We start from the raw sequence: 20,814 nt of genomic DNA on the forward strand, positions 1-20,814 counted from the left end.
TATTTCGTTGCAATTTCACGTTTCGCGCCGGTCGCGTTGCTCCGGTGACATTGGTTTCACGCGTTAAACGCTGGTTGCGCGATCGAGATGACAGACGAACTGTTTAACTTCTCGCAAGCCCGTAAGGTAAGGTATATTATAACGTCACCGACCGCTATTCCGCGGTTTCTCCTTCTTAGACGTTTTATGTCATTAGGAGAAAAATATGAAAGGAATTAAAATAAAATGCCTTTTTCCTCTCTTGAAAAAAAAATAGAGAGATAAGAGAGTAAAAACATGAAATAATGTAAATTGAAAATAAGTAAAATTAGTTAAAACTTCGAGAGATTATGTATTATACAAAAATATTGGTTTCTTTATATTCTTGCAGTTAAAATCTTGTAATTATTTTATCTATTTAATATCTTTATTTATAATATTCAGTGATATTTTGAAAAAAAAAAAAAAAAAAAAAAAAAAAACAGTTTCCTTAAATATGAGCTACTTGTGGCCGATCGTTGAACCTATCAAGAGATGAGTTAATGTACGAAACACGCCACTAAAATAAAATTACCCGCCATCGGTGAAACGACGTCTAGCCATCTCTTTCGTGTCTAAAAATATTTTATGATATTGTTTCCGCACGACGCCTTCAAGATATTTTAACCGCATTCTCAACATGGACGATGGGTACGTCCGACCCATCGTTGAGAGGATGACCACACGTCATAAGCTCTCGGTTTCTGTCAGTCAGTCGAGGATATGTCGGAACCAAGAAAGAGAGTGGCGTAACTGACGGCCCCGCAGGAGGCCTCCGATGTCAGAGGGCACCAGAGATCAACAAGTGGGAAAACAAAGAAAGAAAGAAAAGAAGGTAGAAGGTCAAAAATCAAGAGAAGAAAAAAGTAAGAAAGCAAGATCTACATCTGCGAGCGTTTGCAGCATTGAATATTATTGGTGTCATAGTCATATCTTATATTTTATCTCGTTTAGCTCGCGCCTACATAATATTGCACATTATTATTGAGATCTTGATGTAGCTCGAAGGGTAAAATAATCAAGATTGACATCGCTTATAAAAAGTGTTTAAGTGCCCCACGTAACTTTTTAACTCTGCTGACCCTCACGTGATTTCGATATCGAATCTTTTTATTAAAGTCTTTTTAATACAAAAAAAAATATTAGGAAGTATTTTTCAAAATTTTTAATTCTCATTTGTATAAAAAAATAGGTACAAAATAAATGCAACTCGCAAACACGACATTTACTACCTAAATATTAATTATCACATCGAAGCTTTGTCGACACTTTTAAGTCGTGTTTGATTGTGTACCGAAGTGGATAATAACCGAAAAAGCGTCGCGTTGGGGAGCTCTGAGCAGCTCCTTTAACGTCACAACTTAGGTCGTAACGTGTCGAAACTTTTTGATGCTTTCCCTCCTCCTACCTGACAAGTACGATCAGGAAGAGATTGGAGACCTCGACTCCTTCCGAGTCGAGGGTCACGGTGGTCCTGATTGATCGCTTCTGGAATCGCTCGTCACGTTCATCCTACCGTCATCAGTCGCATGCTGTCAAAAAACAAGCGAGGTTTCGATCGAGTTTATCGAGTACGCATATAGGTACATACATTTCCTAGCGATTGAATCAATGTTGAATAATATCACAAATAGGTGGTACCAATCAAAATTTGTCCACGTCAATCATTAATTTACGTTGACATAGAGATTGAAATTTTCGTATAATATAGATTAATCATATAATTCGACGTTGAATTTTTAGCAAACTGTAATATTTTTGAAATATTTTATATTTGGCAATTTACAATTGGCAAATCAAAACTAATTGTATAAAATTGAGTTAAAATTTGCAAACTTACATAGAATCAATCGTAATCAACTTCCTGATCGCATCAATTATTGTTTTTGTTCGATACATGTGTTGTGAATCATAAGTAATTGATGTAGAAGCACCCCCCTGTTATTCCTCCTAGTCATAAGATTTTACGAGTATCATAAAGTATGCGTTGCATCAATGATAGCTTCTTGATATTAAGACGTAAACAACTCACGCTACTTCCGCGGGAACATGCAATTAAATTTTATTGCGTTCTAAATAGAACATTTTTTCCTTACACCGATAAAAACTCTCACAGAACGAAATAAATTGTAGAGCCAGATATACCACGAAACAAAGGAAGTTATTATTTCTATCGATAATCATATTCGAGTGACGCAAAAATGCGAGCAAGAAATCAAACCGGTTGCTTATTATAGGTCAGGTTTTCGCGAAAAAACTAAAATTAACGCGAAACGCACTCGCCAACATATAATCGTCGCCGATTTACAAATCGGTGAATTAATTTTTCACACGAACGTGTCGGATAATTAGGCAAGCCCACGCGATATATCAAGTATGGATTCGAGTTTCACGTGATCCCGCCGTGAGCGAGATCACGCCAGGGCGTCCGATTCGATTGCCTGCGCACGATCGCAGCATCACGATCGCGCAGTCCAATTTCGCGATGTTATCTAATCGTGATCTTCAATCTCCGAAGTCATTGAACTCGAAAGAATCATTACGCGAGGCGGTGCGCGTTTGGCAGCGGAAAGCGAAACTCATCCACTCTTGGTTTCATCGACCTTACCTTGACGTTTCATTCATCGAAAAGTATCACAGAGAGAACTCATGTTATATCCGACATCGAGATTATTCGAATTCACTTTTGTTTATTCACTCTACGTAAGCCTGATATATATATATATATATATATATATATATATATATATATATATATATATATATATATATATTCCTCGTATATCTTAGATAATTAAGCGTCTTACTGAAATATCTGACTTTAGTCAGATTTTAATGACCATCTACTGCACTATACGAATGTACTCGTCAACAATTTAATGATTTTGTAGCGCTAATGAAGAAATCATCGAGCGTTATTATATAATTATGATAATACAACAGATTTAAAATAAAGTCCTGTTACAGAATCATTAATATATTAAACCGCTTATGATTTATGATTATCTTTCGTTAAGTCTTTCAAAGTACTTAATATATTTATCAGACTAATTAATATATGTATTTTCGTAAGAAAAATGACAGTCGAGATATAGAAATACTTTCGGATAAGTACATCTTTCCATAAATCTTGCTTGTCAACTCTACAAATACATTTTAAATGTATATTTATTACATAAACATTTCTCCAGAAACTGGCACGTTTCCAATGATCTCACCGTTTATCCCACTATTCTCATTAATCTTGTTGCCATAAAATGTTTAGTCTTACGCCCTTGAAAAATACTCTGCAACTATTATTACGTATTTTATTGGCAATAATACTATTTCTAAAGCATCTTCTTAAATCTTTATTATAACGAAACTTCTATTGTTTTTTTTTTTTTATATTAAAATATTTCTTATGTTCTTCAACTTTCTCTTATATACATTTTTTATTGATTTAATATTTTTAATAATTTTTTTAAGTTCATACCTAATTTTAAAAGAAAGGTGAGTGATATCATTAACTTGTATGTACTTATTTCTGTGTATGGATCGTATTTTTTCGCGTAAAAAAATTTAAGAATTAAAATTTCTAATTTTTGATAAAATTTAATTTTTTAATTCAATCTTATAAGTATATCAATGAAACTGAAATATTATAGGGCGATTTTTTTCTGATTATATAAATATTCACTAGTATTATAGATTCAAACGAGATGACCTAAGCAAAAAAGGACCAAGCAAATAAAACTTAAAGGTTCTTTCCGCATATGACGAGACGCTACGGTTGAATTTATCGTCAGCATCTTGTGACCACTCAGGAAACGAAGAGTCGGCGACACGACGTGAATTCGAGACCGAGTTTCGTACCAGGGAAGGAACCGTTTCTCTATAGGTCAACCTAGAATAGAATCGAAGTAGTCGAAGCCGTCGCCGTGAATTCACACATACATAAGATTAAATGTACATTAAACCAAATGTCGGGACATTGATTTCATGCGCGAATTAAAAATTGCTGTAACTCTGATAAGTTAAGATTCTTTTATTAAATTATAAAAAATATATTTTTATTTTATTAAAAAATTCTCCATATTACAAGAATAACAGAATTTCATCTAATATTTTATTGACAGGCAGATCATCTCTTTGTTTCCCTTTTATGAAGGAATAGAATCCAAAAGTTTCGGAATTTTTCCGAAACTTTTGGACCGACTAATACCGCATCAAATTTATGAAAACAAAATAATAATAAATCTTAATATAGAAAACGTCAGGACTTCCTCATTCTTTCTTTCAAAAAAAAGTTTTTTAGATTTGCAATCAAACATCATTGGTTTTGCAAATTCACATAATATTTTACATTTATATACTGAATCAAATAATATATTTTTTTGCATAAAAACTTTCTGCCTCTATACACACTCTGAAAAAGGAAATTAGGTATTCTTTATATTAATGTATAAAATTCAATTATATAATGGAGACTTATATGAGTAATACCTTAGATCCGCGACTATCTTTCTACGAAAATTAGAAAACAAATTAAAATTAAGCTTTTAGATTAATCATCAATCATCATTGGTGTAAGTTCACATAATATCTTACATTAAATATATTAAATATATTAAATTAAATAATATTTTACACAAAATATCTTATCTTTATGCACTCTTTGAATCTTGTATTTTTTAATTCCATTGATATGTGTCAATTTAATTATATAATGTAATCTAATTATATATGTAAATGATACTTTAAATCTGCGTTATAATCATTCTTCGCGCACTAATTGCAACAATAATCGTGGTTGATATTTCCGTATCATATGCACGTTGATTCGGTTGTAGCGCTAAGTAAGAATATGCATGCAAGTTAATAGAGCGATATATATACGACGAGATAAATATATATGACGGGTAGAAAATGTAGAAATGCAATCTCCGGTCGAATAGATGAATTGATAAGCTTTACGATGACATTTCTCACAAATGCGTGCCCTTGATGCTTTTCGCAATTACCGGCGAACATCTTAATTACAACCTAAACTAAATTCCTGATCATCAGTCAACTTGTCTTATGTATATACATTGTATTGGACGTATATTGTATTGCGAACGAATAAAGGAAAGATATATAGAATTTGTGCTATTTATCCGTTTTAAATCATTTCTAATATTGTTCAGACTTTAACTATTCTTATATTTATATATTATATTATTATATTATTATTCTTATATTTTCTAATTATTACTGAAAAATGCATATTTCAGAGTAATATAAAAATAATTTGAGATTCACGAATCAAGCATTATCTTAGATAAAATTTTCATTAACGTATATTTCTATAAATTTTATTTTTATTTACTTGTTAAATTATAAATTTTGTGATTTAATAACTGAAACGCAGGTAATCTTTGTAAACGATGTTATAATTTGTTATGAACTTTTTACAGAGTTGCATAAATCATAGTTTGCGGTACTTCGACACTACTACGAATGTTTGCCTACTGAAAGTAGCTAAGCGTAATAATTCGCAGAGTTATTCAAACGTGCACATATCCTTTTTGCAATGACTGATGACACAGGATGTAAATGCATTCACATCAACATAAATTAATATCTTTGTTAATTATCTGTCATGCGTAAATGTGATTCATAATACACACATATCATTACTGTCCTCGATTGTTACTTCCTATTTCTTACACTTTTTTTTATATTTTTATACAATAATACGCGTAAAAATTTTCACAAATTATTAAATCTTTTTTATATATTTTTGGTATCTTAAATAATTTTTCGTGATAAAATAAATATTTGTTAAAAGTTATTTAATATGGGAAGAATACAATATTTTTCTCTTGCGTCGAAAAATTAATATCGTAAAATTCGTGACATCATGCAATCGTTTTTTTCTACCGATTCACGAAGTTGCTACCCGTCTTTATGTCGAAACGCATCGAAAGATGGTAATGGGGTCCACAGAGTGCACCGAAATAGTGGTCTGCTAAATATAATTTGCGGCAGAGCGAAGCGGCCGAGACAAAAGACAAATGGGATACTATTTCCGACAACTATATTTGAATGTGCATAAACCGTGATTCGCACAAAAGTTCATTGAGTTAATTATTTTCTAATTCTGGACTTCTTTAAGGAAGGACCCATTATTCTAAACCATCTGAAAAGAAGTAGGAAACTCGACGAACTGCATCGCGAGTAAAACTAGATTGATATTCAGTCTTGCACGTCACAGAAAAATCAAATTTATTCTTGCGGCAATAATGAAAAATGATTTTAACAGAGAAAATAAAAAAAAATTTAAGTTTTTATTTTTTTATTATAAAAAATATTTAAAATCCACAAAAAACATTTATTATCGTTTATATTTACTGATTTAATAATAATAATAATATATTAAAAAGAGAGACTCTTAATCGATTAATTTTATCAAAATATCTATCCTCAAAAATGCAAAGATAAACAATTTAATTTTTTGCATTTTAAAAAATTTTCATAAAGAGTATAAATAGTTACAAACATAACTTTTTTTTTTTTATTTTTCTTTTCGCTTTGCGATTATTGTAGAATAATTAGTAGAAATTAAGTATATATTTTAAAAATAAAAGAATGACTAAATCTCATGAGATCACACATAAAAGAGAAAGAAAGAAAACATATAAAATATTTTCAAACATAGAATATATTTATTTTTTTATAGGTTTTTCAAACGACAACAGTGGCATCAGTTATTCTGACCAACAAAATATCAAAATATAGAAATTATTCTATTCCCGAAATATATTATTTTTCGAACCACTTTTTTATCGTTGTGTGAAACTGCGTGATCGAGACGATATCGCACCGAAGATACCTGCTTATCGTGGATCTTTCTTTCGCTTTCTCTCTCGTTCTTTCTTTCGTCGAGAAAAGATCCGGTGTCAGCGCCAAGGGATCATGCATCGTCACGTTGAATCTCTATCGAGCTATTTATACGGCCTCTCCGATAGCAATAAAGCGCGCGCTGTTACGTGCTGAACGCGACGTAATGAATAAAAAGGTACAATTATCTGGTTACAAGACTTTATTAGGCGCAAACTTACAAGTCAAAGGTGTTTTCTCAAAGACTGACGACTTAGAACTATCGAATAATTGTAAAACTAACTATAATGTACAGAAGAAGGCCTTTTGTGGGGGTTGAACAAAATTTCGGAACCCGTGGAAATAACGACTAATGATCGAATATGTTTTAATCTCGAAAGTGATGATTGGAGCGTATTTCGGGAGTAATAAAAGAAGGAAAGAGATAAAGAGTAAATATATGTATATATTATCTCATGAATCTTCCTATCGGTTCATGGATCGGAAAATTTGAGGAAATGAAAAAGATAAGGTTTATTGGTTTTATAGTTTAGGAACGGAAATCATAAATGTTTAGGAATGCGAGTTGCGGTACGTAACAGCGCACGAGCGATCGGTTACCCGGATATTAAAAATAAATAATTAAGGACGTGCACCGATCATTGTGGCCCGTGGGGACCATTCATTACAGAGATTAAGCCGTTCGACCAACCCCTTCCTGATTCTCGTTCTCCTATTCTTCACCATGGGATCGCGATTAAACAAACGATATCCATGATTCTTTACCTAATACCCACGCGCGCTGCTTTTCAATTTACATATTTCCGATAAGTTATACCTAGTTCTCTTTCTCTTTCTCTCTCAGGTAAATGCATCATAAATTTTGGCTCGTTCCTGTTGACATAATGTATACTTATGTACCTTGTGATAATTAGAGAGGCGCTTCTTCCACGCCTACGCAAAAAAATATCGATAACCCCTTTGACTATCCTTCTTTAGGTTTCGGCATCGCCATAAAAAGAGATTTATGAAAAAAAATAGAATATATTGTTTACGCGATTTTTATAACAAATACAAATATACAAAATAATAGTAAATAATTATATATGGAGTACTATTATTTGCGGTATGAAATACTATTGTTTGTGATAATTAACATAACATTATATTTTGAAAAAAGCAAGTTAAAAATGAAAAAGATTAAATTTATAGAAATTGAATAAAAAGATCATATTAATACATCAGTTTTCATATAACGTGATTTTTATACGTAACAAAAAAACATACCAATAATTCAAAATAATTCAATACGTTAAATATAATTTACGAGAGCATCTCCACGAACTGACAAGAGTGGACAACGGATGCGTTCGTTGACATGAGATTTATCTGCGGTTAAGTCAGACTGACGATAAGGAGCGGTTCGTAATGAGCAAATCGGTTTGGTATAACGAAGTGATAGCTAGAGAAATTAAATAATACAGGGAAGAGAATTGAAATTTATACAGGGAAGAGTTAATTAGCATGGACGGCGGTACACACGTACACATACAGCGTCTTTTCGTTTTATATAAGAGCATTCATCTCCGGAAATGGATTGATTAAAAAATCATTTTACGAATCATTTTACGATGTTTACTACACGCGTTCATATATTGGAATTTGTTTTTTTAGTTGACTTCGCTTAATTTAAACATTATACATCGTTCGTTCCACTTTGTCACAATAATTATCGCGCTCGTCATTGAGAGTGTGGGATTGATAATAAGTTATCAATGTCAATGTCTGTAAAAATACTAGACAATTTAACATACGAGACGCACACATGTATCTCGAAAAAACAAATAGAAAATAACATCCACATTGAATACATCATATGTTTATAAAGACTCGATAAAGATACTAATTTAAATTTTATTGAAATAATTTCTACCGTTTCAATTAATCTTAAATAACGCATGTTCTATAACACCATAATATTTTATAATTATTATTATATGTATAATTTCAACGCAAAATGTAGAAATTATTTTTATTAAAAATAATTGAGATAAATTTTTAAAAATATAACAATAATGTATGTACATGTTCGATATATCGAAACAATTCGGTCGCGTTGCAACAATTAATCTTCGTATATCTGGTGTTATCCACACAAAGTGCGGTCAAGGTCACTAGATTCTTCAGAGTTTCGTAGATGGATTTGAGACATACTATTTCTTCTCTCGTGCCTCCTACGCATGCATTCATCCCTCGACTATGCATGTGTGCGACGCATTACGTAAGAATAACCTGTTGCTTGTTTGCGCGACCGCGTGTCGCTATTCTTTTCTTACACAACAAGAGAGACGGAATACCTTGTGCAGAATATGCAGGATATTTCTCCTCATTTATTAAAATATATTTCTTTATATTAAATATACTTTTTTTTACTATATTTTTAGTGAAAACCACGTTTCATAGTTAGAATGTTAAAATTTCAAAATTTCTCCAATTTATCCCTATATTCAAGCATTTTTATTGTATTAGCAGTGCAACTCGATAGATTCGTTGCATTATCCTGTGTCTTGCTGTTCTTCCTGCTATATTTCTGCAGGTGCTCTGCAAAGATGTGTACGAGCACAGCGAGAGATACAGTGAAATAGTAAATTGATATAACCGCAACTAAAACCGCAATCGATCAGTCACGAGACTTGTAGCTTTTCTTCGTGCCACAAAAATCGTACAAAGGGCATTAAGCCATTTTCAACGCAAAAACTTGGTGTACGATGCCATACATTTAGATCCATTATAAAAATTTGCTTCAAATGCGATAAAATGCAAGCAGATTTTACTTTTCTGTGTTGAATTTTATTTTGAGCTTTAAATAGAATATTGTAATATTGTAAAAAAACACAATGTAATAGATGTTTTTGAATAGACAATATTTTAGTAAATATACAATTTTTTTATTAAATTAAAGTTTCAATTTTCTAATTAGATTTTACAAATATTACGGAATGTTGAAAATTGAATATTCTGTATATTAAATTTAATCCATAATCGATATGAAATATAAGTAGCCGTACGTGCGTGCATATGTTTTTGAAAAGATGGACAAATTTTGTCTATTATTTTTCTGAATTTCTTAACATATCGATCTGTTTTTTTCACTACTAAAAAATCATCAAAGAAAGAACATGGTTAAAACCGCTCGATTTTAGAGAAGCATCGCTGAAGAATCTAAGGTCACAAAAGAACAATCTGCCATCGGGCAAACACTCATTCATGAAATCGATCTTTTCGCCGATAAAGTTCGAAAAAATGAAGAAAACCGATATCCGTAAAATGGGGAGTATATAAAATGTCGCTCACCTCTATTACTGCCTATTAAAATCGTTTTTTTCTGCTACAGAATTTGTTGTGAATTATACCCTGCATTGCCCTTTCTTTAACATCGATTTACACGACACGATATTATTCTATTATTGCTGTTTTTTTATTATTATGTCGTAGCATCTGAAAGGATCTAAGAAATTATACCCAGGTAACATCTGGCCTGTCTCGAATTTCTAACTTGTATGTATGTCAAAAAAATGATAAATCCTAATTCTTTTTTATACTCAATTGTGAACACAACCTTTGCTGTATTTGTTATGAACAGGTAAAAACCCTACATAACTCAATCATAAAAATCACGTTTTCAAAATTTACAAGTCAATCCGTCCATATAATTGGAAAAAATTATATTTTACATCATCGTCTTTTGACAAGATATATGTAAATATCGATGTCACTAGCGAAATGTATCAATTAAAATTATATAATTTATTAACGCTATTTATAAACTAACTTTCTTATTTTATATAAATACTAATCGCTCTTAAAATATCTGACATTTAGTCGATTGCTCGCTTATTATTTATTCAAGATATTCCGCTTAATAAATTATGCTCGTCAGATTAGACAGCGTGAATTGAATTTCTACGACGAACGGTAAACATCAAAGTACATCTTCTCTTTTCCTTCTCCTACCGTTCGCAGCCACGTTTATTTCGCGCACAAGCGTATCTTCAATTATTCATGTATAAATCAAAGTAGCTACTCTCGTTCGGAAACGCGTCGGTGGTCTCGAAAGTTAAGTAATCAGTGAACTCGATGGTTTTTCAGCGTAATGAGTTATCCGCGTGGATAGATATGGTCGTAATTAATAATTTATCAAAAAATTGCCAGCTGTTGTAGATTGATCGGACAAGAATGACGAAGCGCGCAAATCTTTTAATCGAGATATCAAAGCGGAACTAAAAGCATTATTGATGCATTGAGCTTGAGTGTGATATTTGCCTCGATTATTAATTTTCCAAACTGATTAAAATGCTTTAGTTGAGAGGCTATGAGATTAAAGAAAGCGGAAAAAGGGCCCACTCTATCGGCCAGTTCGTTTTTATACTTGCTAAGTTCTTACGGAAAGAAAACGACAGACTATAGATGCAAGCGTGTTATTTTTCTCAACTTTATGACTTCTAGACGATCGTTAACCTCGTCCACTTTATATCCGTATTTATCTATCTAAGAATATTTCAGAAAAAAATCTCCGAATACTAGCAAATGATCATAGTTATTTATTTTACGTTCGGTTTAATATTAATATTTAATTATACTATGTGTTGTAAGTATCATTTTATGAATTGCAGGTATGAGAAAAAATTTATGAAAGAGCTTAAAGATTTATTTAAGTACTATAATTTTGATTTAATTCTCTAAAGAGCTTTAATAAACATTTGTTTTCAATGAAAAATTAATGTATACAAGTATTTTGCGACGTATAATATTTTGTATATTTTTAGAAAAAAAATTATACACAATAGTAATTTTATAACAAACAATAATTTTATCAATAGTAAAAAACTATATAATTACTATAAAAACATCTTATTAATGGAACACAAAGCACGGAAACACAGAAGTGGAATAAGATTCTAAGGATGTAAACTGTATTATAACATATGATTTATGATGTGTCGCAATAATGAGCATTTTGAGATTTAGCGAAAACAATAAATATCCTGTGCGCGCGCATTTCGCAAGTCGTTACCTGTGAGACTTTGCCTCGAGCACAATGAAACAATTATTCTCAGTATATGAGCCTATACTTCAAACTTCAAAATGTAAATAAGCTATGATAATAATAGCCGATAATAAACTGTTGCGTTTCGCAATTATACGCGCGATATCAGTAAGCATATTATAAATAGTGTGTTACATAAAAGACACGATTTAATTCCTGTTCTTATCAATTTTAATCAAAATTAGAAATCTCAAAAACCTAAAAAAATAACTTTTAAACGTTTTAAATTTTATTTTTTATTATAATGGAAATTTTGTAATGATGTTTTAATCATCATAAATCCTGAATTTTTGCAAAATTGTTTTATAAAGTTATGAATTTCAATTTTTTTTTTTCGTGAGAACCTTTTCCATATTTCATTTTTCTTGAATTTGATATATACTTTCTTAGGGCAATTATTTAATACTGACAGTATGCAATTAACTTTCAAGATGTATTTCTCTTATCTATAATATGATACTTGTAGCTATCAAAGTGATAAAAAAATTTAGAAAATGTTTGCAAAAATATTTTGATCGTAGCCTTAAGCAAATAGATAGATAACCTACTATGATTCTTCATTATAATAAATTGGGCCATATTCAGAAAGCATACATGTAGACGCATTTTGAATAGCTGCCATTATTCATTCTTTGAACGACCTGTTATTATGTCTTGTGACTAATAGAGTTACGATAAGTTGATGGGCGAAAAAAAGCAAATCGTTTAACTGCCGTTGGCATCGAATTAAGATTATAAGATAATGTCTATACATACGCAAAGAAGACATAATTTCTTTCCATAATTTATAATATTTTTCTCGATATCATAACAATTTTCATATGTAGTGAAAATAAGGAAGAAACTTTATCAATGATGTACGTAATAAGGTATGAGATAAAAATAGTATAAAAATAATTTTTTATGTAATTGAACAATAATTTAATTATTCTTCCATTTCTAGATGAGAATTCAGAATAAAAATAAAATTGAAAATGAAAACAATATTTGTTATATAATTATATATTCTTATAAGAAAAAAATTTTTTATTTCTAATGTAAGTAAGAAGATGGCGAGCTCACATGCAACCCTCATTAAGTAAATGATTGCGCACATAATTTCTCAGATCTTTGTATAAAATCATCGAAAATATAACTCGTGCACAAAACGGAAGAATAACCACGCGGCTTGCTCATAAATCAGCAATCGTACAAAAGCTCGCCGACCATTGCAACGTAGCAAACTGCGGTGTGTATGAAGCTGGCGTTTTACTTCGTGGAAATTGATTAATTGTTGCGTTCTGATTTTATTTTTCATAGTTCTAAAATTCTTGATAAATTCAACAAATAGTTTAGGCCATAAAATAAAAAAAAATTGTTCACGAAAATTCTGTGTATATTAATTATTAGAATATTTATTAAACAAATGAAATCGCCCGAAATGCTGGATACATAACATGAAATTTTATTTAATAACACGAAATCTTATTTAAAATCGATAGTACGAAATACAAGCTTCTCAGTTTGTCTCCCGAGCCATTTTTGTTAATCTATTTGCTAAAACTATTTGTTTAATCTATCAAGACTTCTAGAACTATTAAAAATAAAGAATTCTCAACAATTAATACATTTTTACGAAAAATGTATGACGTCAGCTTTACACACTATTTACATTATATTTGATATATAGTAATAAAATTTTCTATTTTTTTAATCTACATTTTATAAAATATAAAAATAAATTTTGTGCATTTTTTTTACGATATAGCGTTTAATGCATCGGGATATATTAATTATTTATATGCTTATCATGTAATTAACGGACTGTATTAAAAATTGTAGAAAAATATGCTAAAAATAAATTTAATTTTTATTGTATAATTTTGAAAAGATGTTTATTATTAATAAATTATTATTAATAAATATTCTTCAATTATGTATTCATAAAATAACGATATTTATTATTACTCAATCGTAACTCGTCCGATTAATATCTAACTTAACTCGTCACATAAGGATGAAACATGATATATCTAATTAATTATAGACTCACCAGTAGTCTCACCGTTAATTCCGTCTTCAATCAATTCATCTTTCCATTCCAAAATCCTTTGATTATTGATGATCGATGATCCATTGCATTGTATAGCTGACTCGATTAATTGAATAATCAATTATCATCACTCAAAATTCATCACAATCACACGATATATTTTTCGATACTACCGATGTAAATTTATTTATTGAAATATCATTATGAAAAGACTGCCAAAAATTTAAATACGCGATACTTGTACCGATTCCTTTTATACGTGACAATGTATATACTTTTGATCGAATATTGATTACCGATATATATCTTCACGCGTAATTAGACACTCGCGTAATTATAATAATCGCCCGACACTTTTATTCCGCACTCCCGACGATATTTATGCTGACTATAACTACTCAAGACATTTGTAATATAATTCACTATCACTCACGTCACTTAAAACACACGCATCTGTGATGTACTTTTGTCCGATATTTATTCTCGGCATTCCCGTAATTTGCGTTATGCATAATGGTCGCAGAGAATTATCCGTGATATTTTTTTTCCATAATTTTTCCTCCGCTTCGCGTTGCACGTGTTATTCCTCTTTGCTGTAACAAAGTAATAATATAATAGTAATTTTTCTCTATACGAAGAAAATATTATAGCAAAAATAACAATATATAATATTTGTAAACGTGAAATATATTAATATAATGTATATACATATATGCAAGAAATTATGTGTGATATTTTTATTCAATAATATTATATATGAATATTGTATATTATACATTGTACATTGAGTACTGTTTTACGAAACAATATAATTTATCATTTTATAGTCTGTATATATGCGTACAATTAATTTATTATTATTATTGTTTATAGAGAGGAGCGTTTTTCTCATAATCATAATCATATCATATCATTAATCATAATCATATTTTAACGATGACGATAAAATAATATAATAAATATACATGTTTTATATATACATATATGTATGTTATATATATAAGTATATAATATAATATTTAATAAAGTAAATAGTTTAATTAAAAATTTTAAAATGCTTAATTAAATTCAACAGCTTTATATATATATATATATATATATATATATATATATATATATATATATATATATATATGATGCACTAGAAATTATGAAAATATAAGTCATTAAATAGCAACAGATTTAACCTGAATATTATGTTAAACCTGAAATATTAATATATAAGAAAAAGATACTTGATTTTGTTTTCTCTTTATTTTTTGTACTCTTCAGTAAATAAAAGTCTATAAAAACATATATTAGAATTATTCGCGATATATCTTAAGTTATAAAAATATCATTTTTCATATTTTAGTTTATTTTTTAGCTTTATCTATATCGACATATTTAAAATAACAAAATTTATTCTAATTAAATAAGATCCGATTATGTATATTTATAACATTCATAAAAAATCATATATACATTAACCATGAAGTATCTAAAGAATATCAATGACATACTTATTAACGTATGAAAAGATACAACTAACAATATTTATCCATATCTTAACCATTTATTTAGCATAATCGCATAGAATATCGGTGAATCTATATCTCGCCAATCTAGCAGAGAGATGGTCATCGGCCGATTAACTCCTTTCATCATTTGTCATTTCGCGAGACCGTTGTATTGATCAGCGATCGTCACGCGGCGTTGCATTTCTTTCGCTGCCTTCTGGTTTAATTAGAGAGGCCGAGCTGCCGGACCAGTCTCGCCCGAGTAATTGCTCGTCTTCGGTTTCACGATCGCGGTCGTCGGACCTCATGATAATCCAGGTTCTTTCTCTTTCTCCACACCTCACGACTATGTTCAGGAACGCGAAGAAGACACGAATAATAAGCGAGTGCCATGTGTCATAAGCGCGGTCAGCGCACGTTGATACACCATCTAAATCAACGTTTATTACAAGAGTCTGTCCCTATACATATAATAATAAGGTAGCCCCCTTTTGAGAAGTATCAGCTCGACCGTGCTAAAGACTCTGTGTGTAATTTCCCGAATCCCTTTTCCATACATTTCGATTAGTGGCGGATTTCTCAATAGTTGTGTATAAAGAATAAAAAATATTTTAAAAGATTTTATTGTAAAAAGATTAAAAAAAAAAAAAAAAACATCGACCTCTTACAATTATTTTGTCTTATTTTTAATATTTCTAAACGCGTACGAAATTATCATTTTATACATACAGATGTTACATTCCATTGTTTATAACTTTTATAAATGAAATGTCTAATTGTCTGTCATTTATATGTGACGGTCTATATTTAGCATATTTTCTCTGACTATAAATTTTCTTTAGGAGACACGCGTTTGCTGAATCTGTCATTCTTATCGCGAGTTTGCTCTCTTTGACCGCGTGTCTTTTTCAAGCTCCTTTCTCGCCTTCTAACTTTCTATAGCGGCACCGCTATAGAATCCTTTTTTGTCTTTTCTAAGTTATTAGTCTTGGAGGTATCAAGACCACCTACTGCGCTTCAGATCCTTATATCCACCGTTTTCAAGGAAGAATTAAGATGTCTGGAATTTTTATAGATTTTGCCTAAACGACGGTCCTGCTACGTGTCCAATCGAACCTCGATCGATTTACATATCAAGGAAATAAAGAGAAAGAGAGAATGTGGGATTAACGTGTTTGGGTTGTTACTAAAGAAAGCCGACTGTGAGGATGTTTAGTGTACAAATTAATCCATCGAGATGAATAACCGCGGGGTACTAGTCGTACAAGGCTACCTATCACAGGAGAAAATCATTAAATCTGCAAATTATTATTGATGCGTAAGAAGAATATCTTATTAAATTAAATAATAAATATAAATACTTTTACAGCCGGTGTATCTCTATATTTTAAAATAAATTTGACACAATAATAAATCAATAAATAATAAATTAAAGTCATAAATACATGAATATTTTTTATGAATACAAAAATAATGGTGATAATAATTATATGCGACATGTTTAATTATAGCTTTTTTGACACAATAATTTCTAAATTATTCAACCGGTTTGCGTGTGATTTATTTTAAAAACAGAAAAGTTTTTTATCTCTTAAACATTAAATTTGGCTTGATTAATTATTGTACAACATTTAAATTAATCGATTAAAATGGCGAAATATAATGTTGTTATAAATAATTATATTGGTTTTTTATTGACTTAATGGTTTTCTAATAATCATTGTCAGTTGCATCTATGTTTAAATATTCTAGCAAGCATATTAATTTTTATAACGAAAACCGGACGATTGCTACTTGTTCTTCATGTAAACATATGCAAATATGAGCGATTGATCACGTAAAGATTTTCTGATATGCAATTAAATTTTTGTAAACAGTTGATATTATATATGATACCTAATAAAGCTTAAGGGATAATTTTCTGAAGACTTAGCAATATAATAATATATTAATAAGAATTTATTAATAGTTCGCAATATCACGACACAAGATATGAATTTATCTTAACAATCATATATTTGTAATATAGTATTCTTTGTCAATTAAATTTATTAAATTTAAACACGTATTTGAAAAAAATACGTGTTACATTTGCGTTATCTTGACTTAGATAAATTCTATGAGTCTATAAATAACAAGATAAAAAAGAAAATAGATAATGACGTTTTAAAAATCTAATGAATCCAAGAGATCTGTCGCAACGTCCACAATAAACGCAAAAGACAACGGCGCATATAATACAACAGACGACACAGGGTTATAATAAAATTAAAAGTGCAGTAACGTATGTAGAGAGAAAGTGAAAAGAGAGAAAGAAAGAAAGATTTATAAGGCGAGGAACGTCGTTGGTCTGTGAAACTCAATTATAGAAGTCGCAAGTACGTCTGGCGCAGGATTTAGGGTACACACACACACACACACACACACACACACACACACACACACACACACACATAAACACACACACACAGACAATGCCCAGAAAATTCCGATATTTTTGTAGTGGCCTTCGCAGGACCAAATCTCCTTGATCTCTTTATGTACCGCAAAAACGATGTGCAAACAGCGAGTTAAGATGGCTCGTGCCTATTTAGTGACACAACTTGCTGGTAAAATGTGTACATTAAACAAACCACAGTAGCCGACTTCCTGTACCTTTGAAGCCTAACAGGGCTGATGAACTATATAACACCGGAAAAAGAATCAATTTCTCGGAACAGACGCGGAGCATTCCTAAGAGGAAAAGGAGAAGCAGTCTTCATCTTCTGTAAATCACCAAAAATATTTTAATGAATTTCTATAAAAATATGATTTTAATAAACAACGTTATAAAAAAAATTATTTTCATATAAAAACAAAAAATAAATAATCAAGGAATCGAGTTTATTTTAATTTGCTTTTATTGTATAAAACGATGAAAGATACTAAGATTAATCTTATAAAAGGAGAAATGTAGTTATTTCTTCATCTTCTGTAAATCACCAAAAATATTTTAATGAATTTCTATAAAAATATGATTTTAATAAATAACGTTATAAAAAAATTATTCTCACATAAAAACAAAAAATAAATAATCAATGAATCGAGTTTTTTTTAATTTGCTTTTATTGTATAAAACGATGAAAGATACTAAGATTAATCTTATAAAAGGAGAAGTATAGTTGTTTCTTCATCTTCTGTAAATCACCAAAAATATTCTAATAAATTTAAAAATTATTTATCGTTCTTATCGTGATAATTACAAATGTATTGTAAAATATTTGTTAATAAAAGAATTATTTAATATTCAATAGATTAAAATATGATACTATCAAAATATGATTTTAATAAACAATGTTATAAAAAAAATTATTTTCATATAAAAACAAAAAATAAATAATCAAGGAATCGAGTTTTTTTTAATTTGCTTTTATTGTATAAAACGATGAAAGATACTAAGATTAATCTTATAAAAGGCGACATTATAAAACACTTATACTTTCCGACAATGAAGTACAACCCCTTTTAGGACTTTTACGAATATTCGTGCCTCTTATTTTTGCAACCCTGAATTTCTGGATATATCTAGGAGAATTGTGACCGATTTACATAACGAGGGACGCGTATTCCACGCGTCGCTGTTGTTTCTGCAGGCGCCTCCTCCATCCCGGACGAGTTATGCCTGCCGGTGACCATTTAGCGGCGCAAATTACTCAAGCAAAGAGACCACGAACGACGATTTATCACCGAACGGCCCGCCGCGGTGTACCGCATACCGTTTCTCCTCGCTACACCTCTATGTCATTTTCGTCTTGCCGCACTTTCGCGTCTTTCTCGTCTTAGCCCTCCCTTTATACGACCGTCCCTTCGAGGCAAAATGCGCTTCCACCAGCGAAATTAAATTTTCAAGACAGTTGTGCGTATATTGACGGTATATAAATTTCTTCGTATTCTCCGATAAAGTCGACTTTTCGCCAAAAATTGAATGTTAATATTATTATTTTCGCAAAACTCTTAATATCTAAAAATAACTAAATAAAACATGTGTAAAACATTGAAGATAATATTACAATTATATAAAAAAAGTGTTGAAAATTAGTAAAATTCCAAAGAAAGGAAATCTTTGTATTATATTATTTGATACAATTGTCTTTCATATCAGGAAATTGAGTGAAGTGAATCTGCATACGTTCACACACTGACTCAAGCTGGCGTTGTTCCAAATGTTACTTTAATCCTAACTTTCCTGAATTGTCAATGAATGAGAGCATTATTTGATTTCCGGGTTTAAAAGAGTACTCGAATTACAAGCATTTCTCAAATTACGCCAGTATCACACTATCGCTGACAGCGATTAACGCGAACAGCCGGATGATCTGCTTGAAGTTTTCGAAGCTGTCAAAGAAACCGTTGAATTTATAATACACTCAATGAAACTCGAATAACTGATCAATTAAGTTATAATCTTATAGAACGATAAAGCAAAAAATTCCGTTCATTTCACTTATTTAAAGTTAAATAGTTACATTGAACACTAAACTTGCAGTGATAAGTTCAACTTACGTAAAAATACGCACTAAAATTAGCAACTTCTCGTACATCCCGAGTAAAAAAAGATTAAAGAAACGTCTGACCTCCAAACCACGGAATGTAAACTAAAGCAACGATTGTGACAAAAAATATAGGGTGAAAAATATGAAACAGAAAAGTATTAGCTCGATCAAGTCATCGGGATTAAACAACAGTGTATACGCGAGAAATTAGTTTATTATGGCAGAGTGCACGCAACAACATCAACCAGGCTTCTATTTTCAGCACCCTATGAAGGGCGACGCCGATGACGAGTTTAATCCACGTGACATAATCTTTAGGTTAATGGCCTCTCTCGTTGATACTTTCCGTAATTCTTTTTCTTGAATCGCGTGATAATCGAAAGCTGTAGCTATAATATTTTGTGGTTTTAGACAATCTATAAAAGTAGCACATAAATCTCAGACTGACTTTATGAGTATACATGCATCTATCAAAGTCATTCTTTATATCATTGATTTTAATTAAAAGAAAAAAAAAATAATAATAAATTTGAAATAAAAAAAAAAAAAAAAAAAAAAACATTATTTAGAGTAAAAAAAAACAATCTCAGAAAGAAAGATACAATGAATTAATCAGTTATAACTATTATTCGTTAACGAATTAAGAAATTAAAAAAGTTAATATATTGCTGAATGAAAAATGCGAACTACTGGAATAAACATTTGTATAAGAGATTTTATTGAATCGTGATTCGGTATGGTTCGCTTCCGTTTATCGCGATGATGTATATATATTCTTGATAA

General features: G+C 30.4%; 2 protein-coding genes across 4 annotated transcripts in view; one reads left to right on the forward strand and one right to left on the reverse strand.

Annotated features, from left to right (window-relative positions):
* The window catches only part of LOC140673443 (uncharacterized), a 159,949-nt gene that overhangs the window by 99,585 nt on the left and 39,550 nt on the right, over window positions 1–20,814 (reverse strand). For both annotated transcript variants that reach the window (XR_012048060.1, XR_012048061.1), the window contains exon 5: window positions 14,001–14,593. The gene's annotated coding sequence lies outside the window, so the exon portion shown is untranslated. The remainder of the gene's footprint in view (window positions 1–14,000; window positions 14,594–20,814) is intronic.
* LOC140673440 (uncharacterized) overlaps window positions 1–20,814 on the forward strand; it is a 78,908-nt gene that overhangs the window by 28,052 nt on the left and 30,042 nt on the right. The window lies entirely within an intron of this gene.

Source organism: Anoplolepis gracilipes, chromosome 14, assembly GCF_047496725.1.
Source record: "Anoplolepis gracilipes chromosome 14, ASM4749672v1, whole genome shotgun sequence".
Lineage (NCBI taxonomy): Eukaryota > Metazoa > Arthropoda > Insecta > Hymenoptera > Formicidae > Anoplolepis > Anoplolepis gracilipes.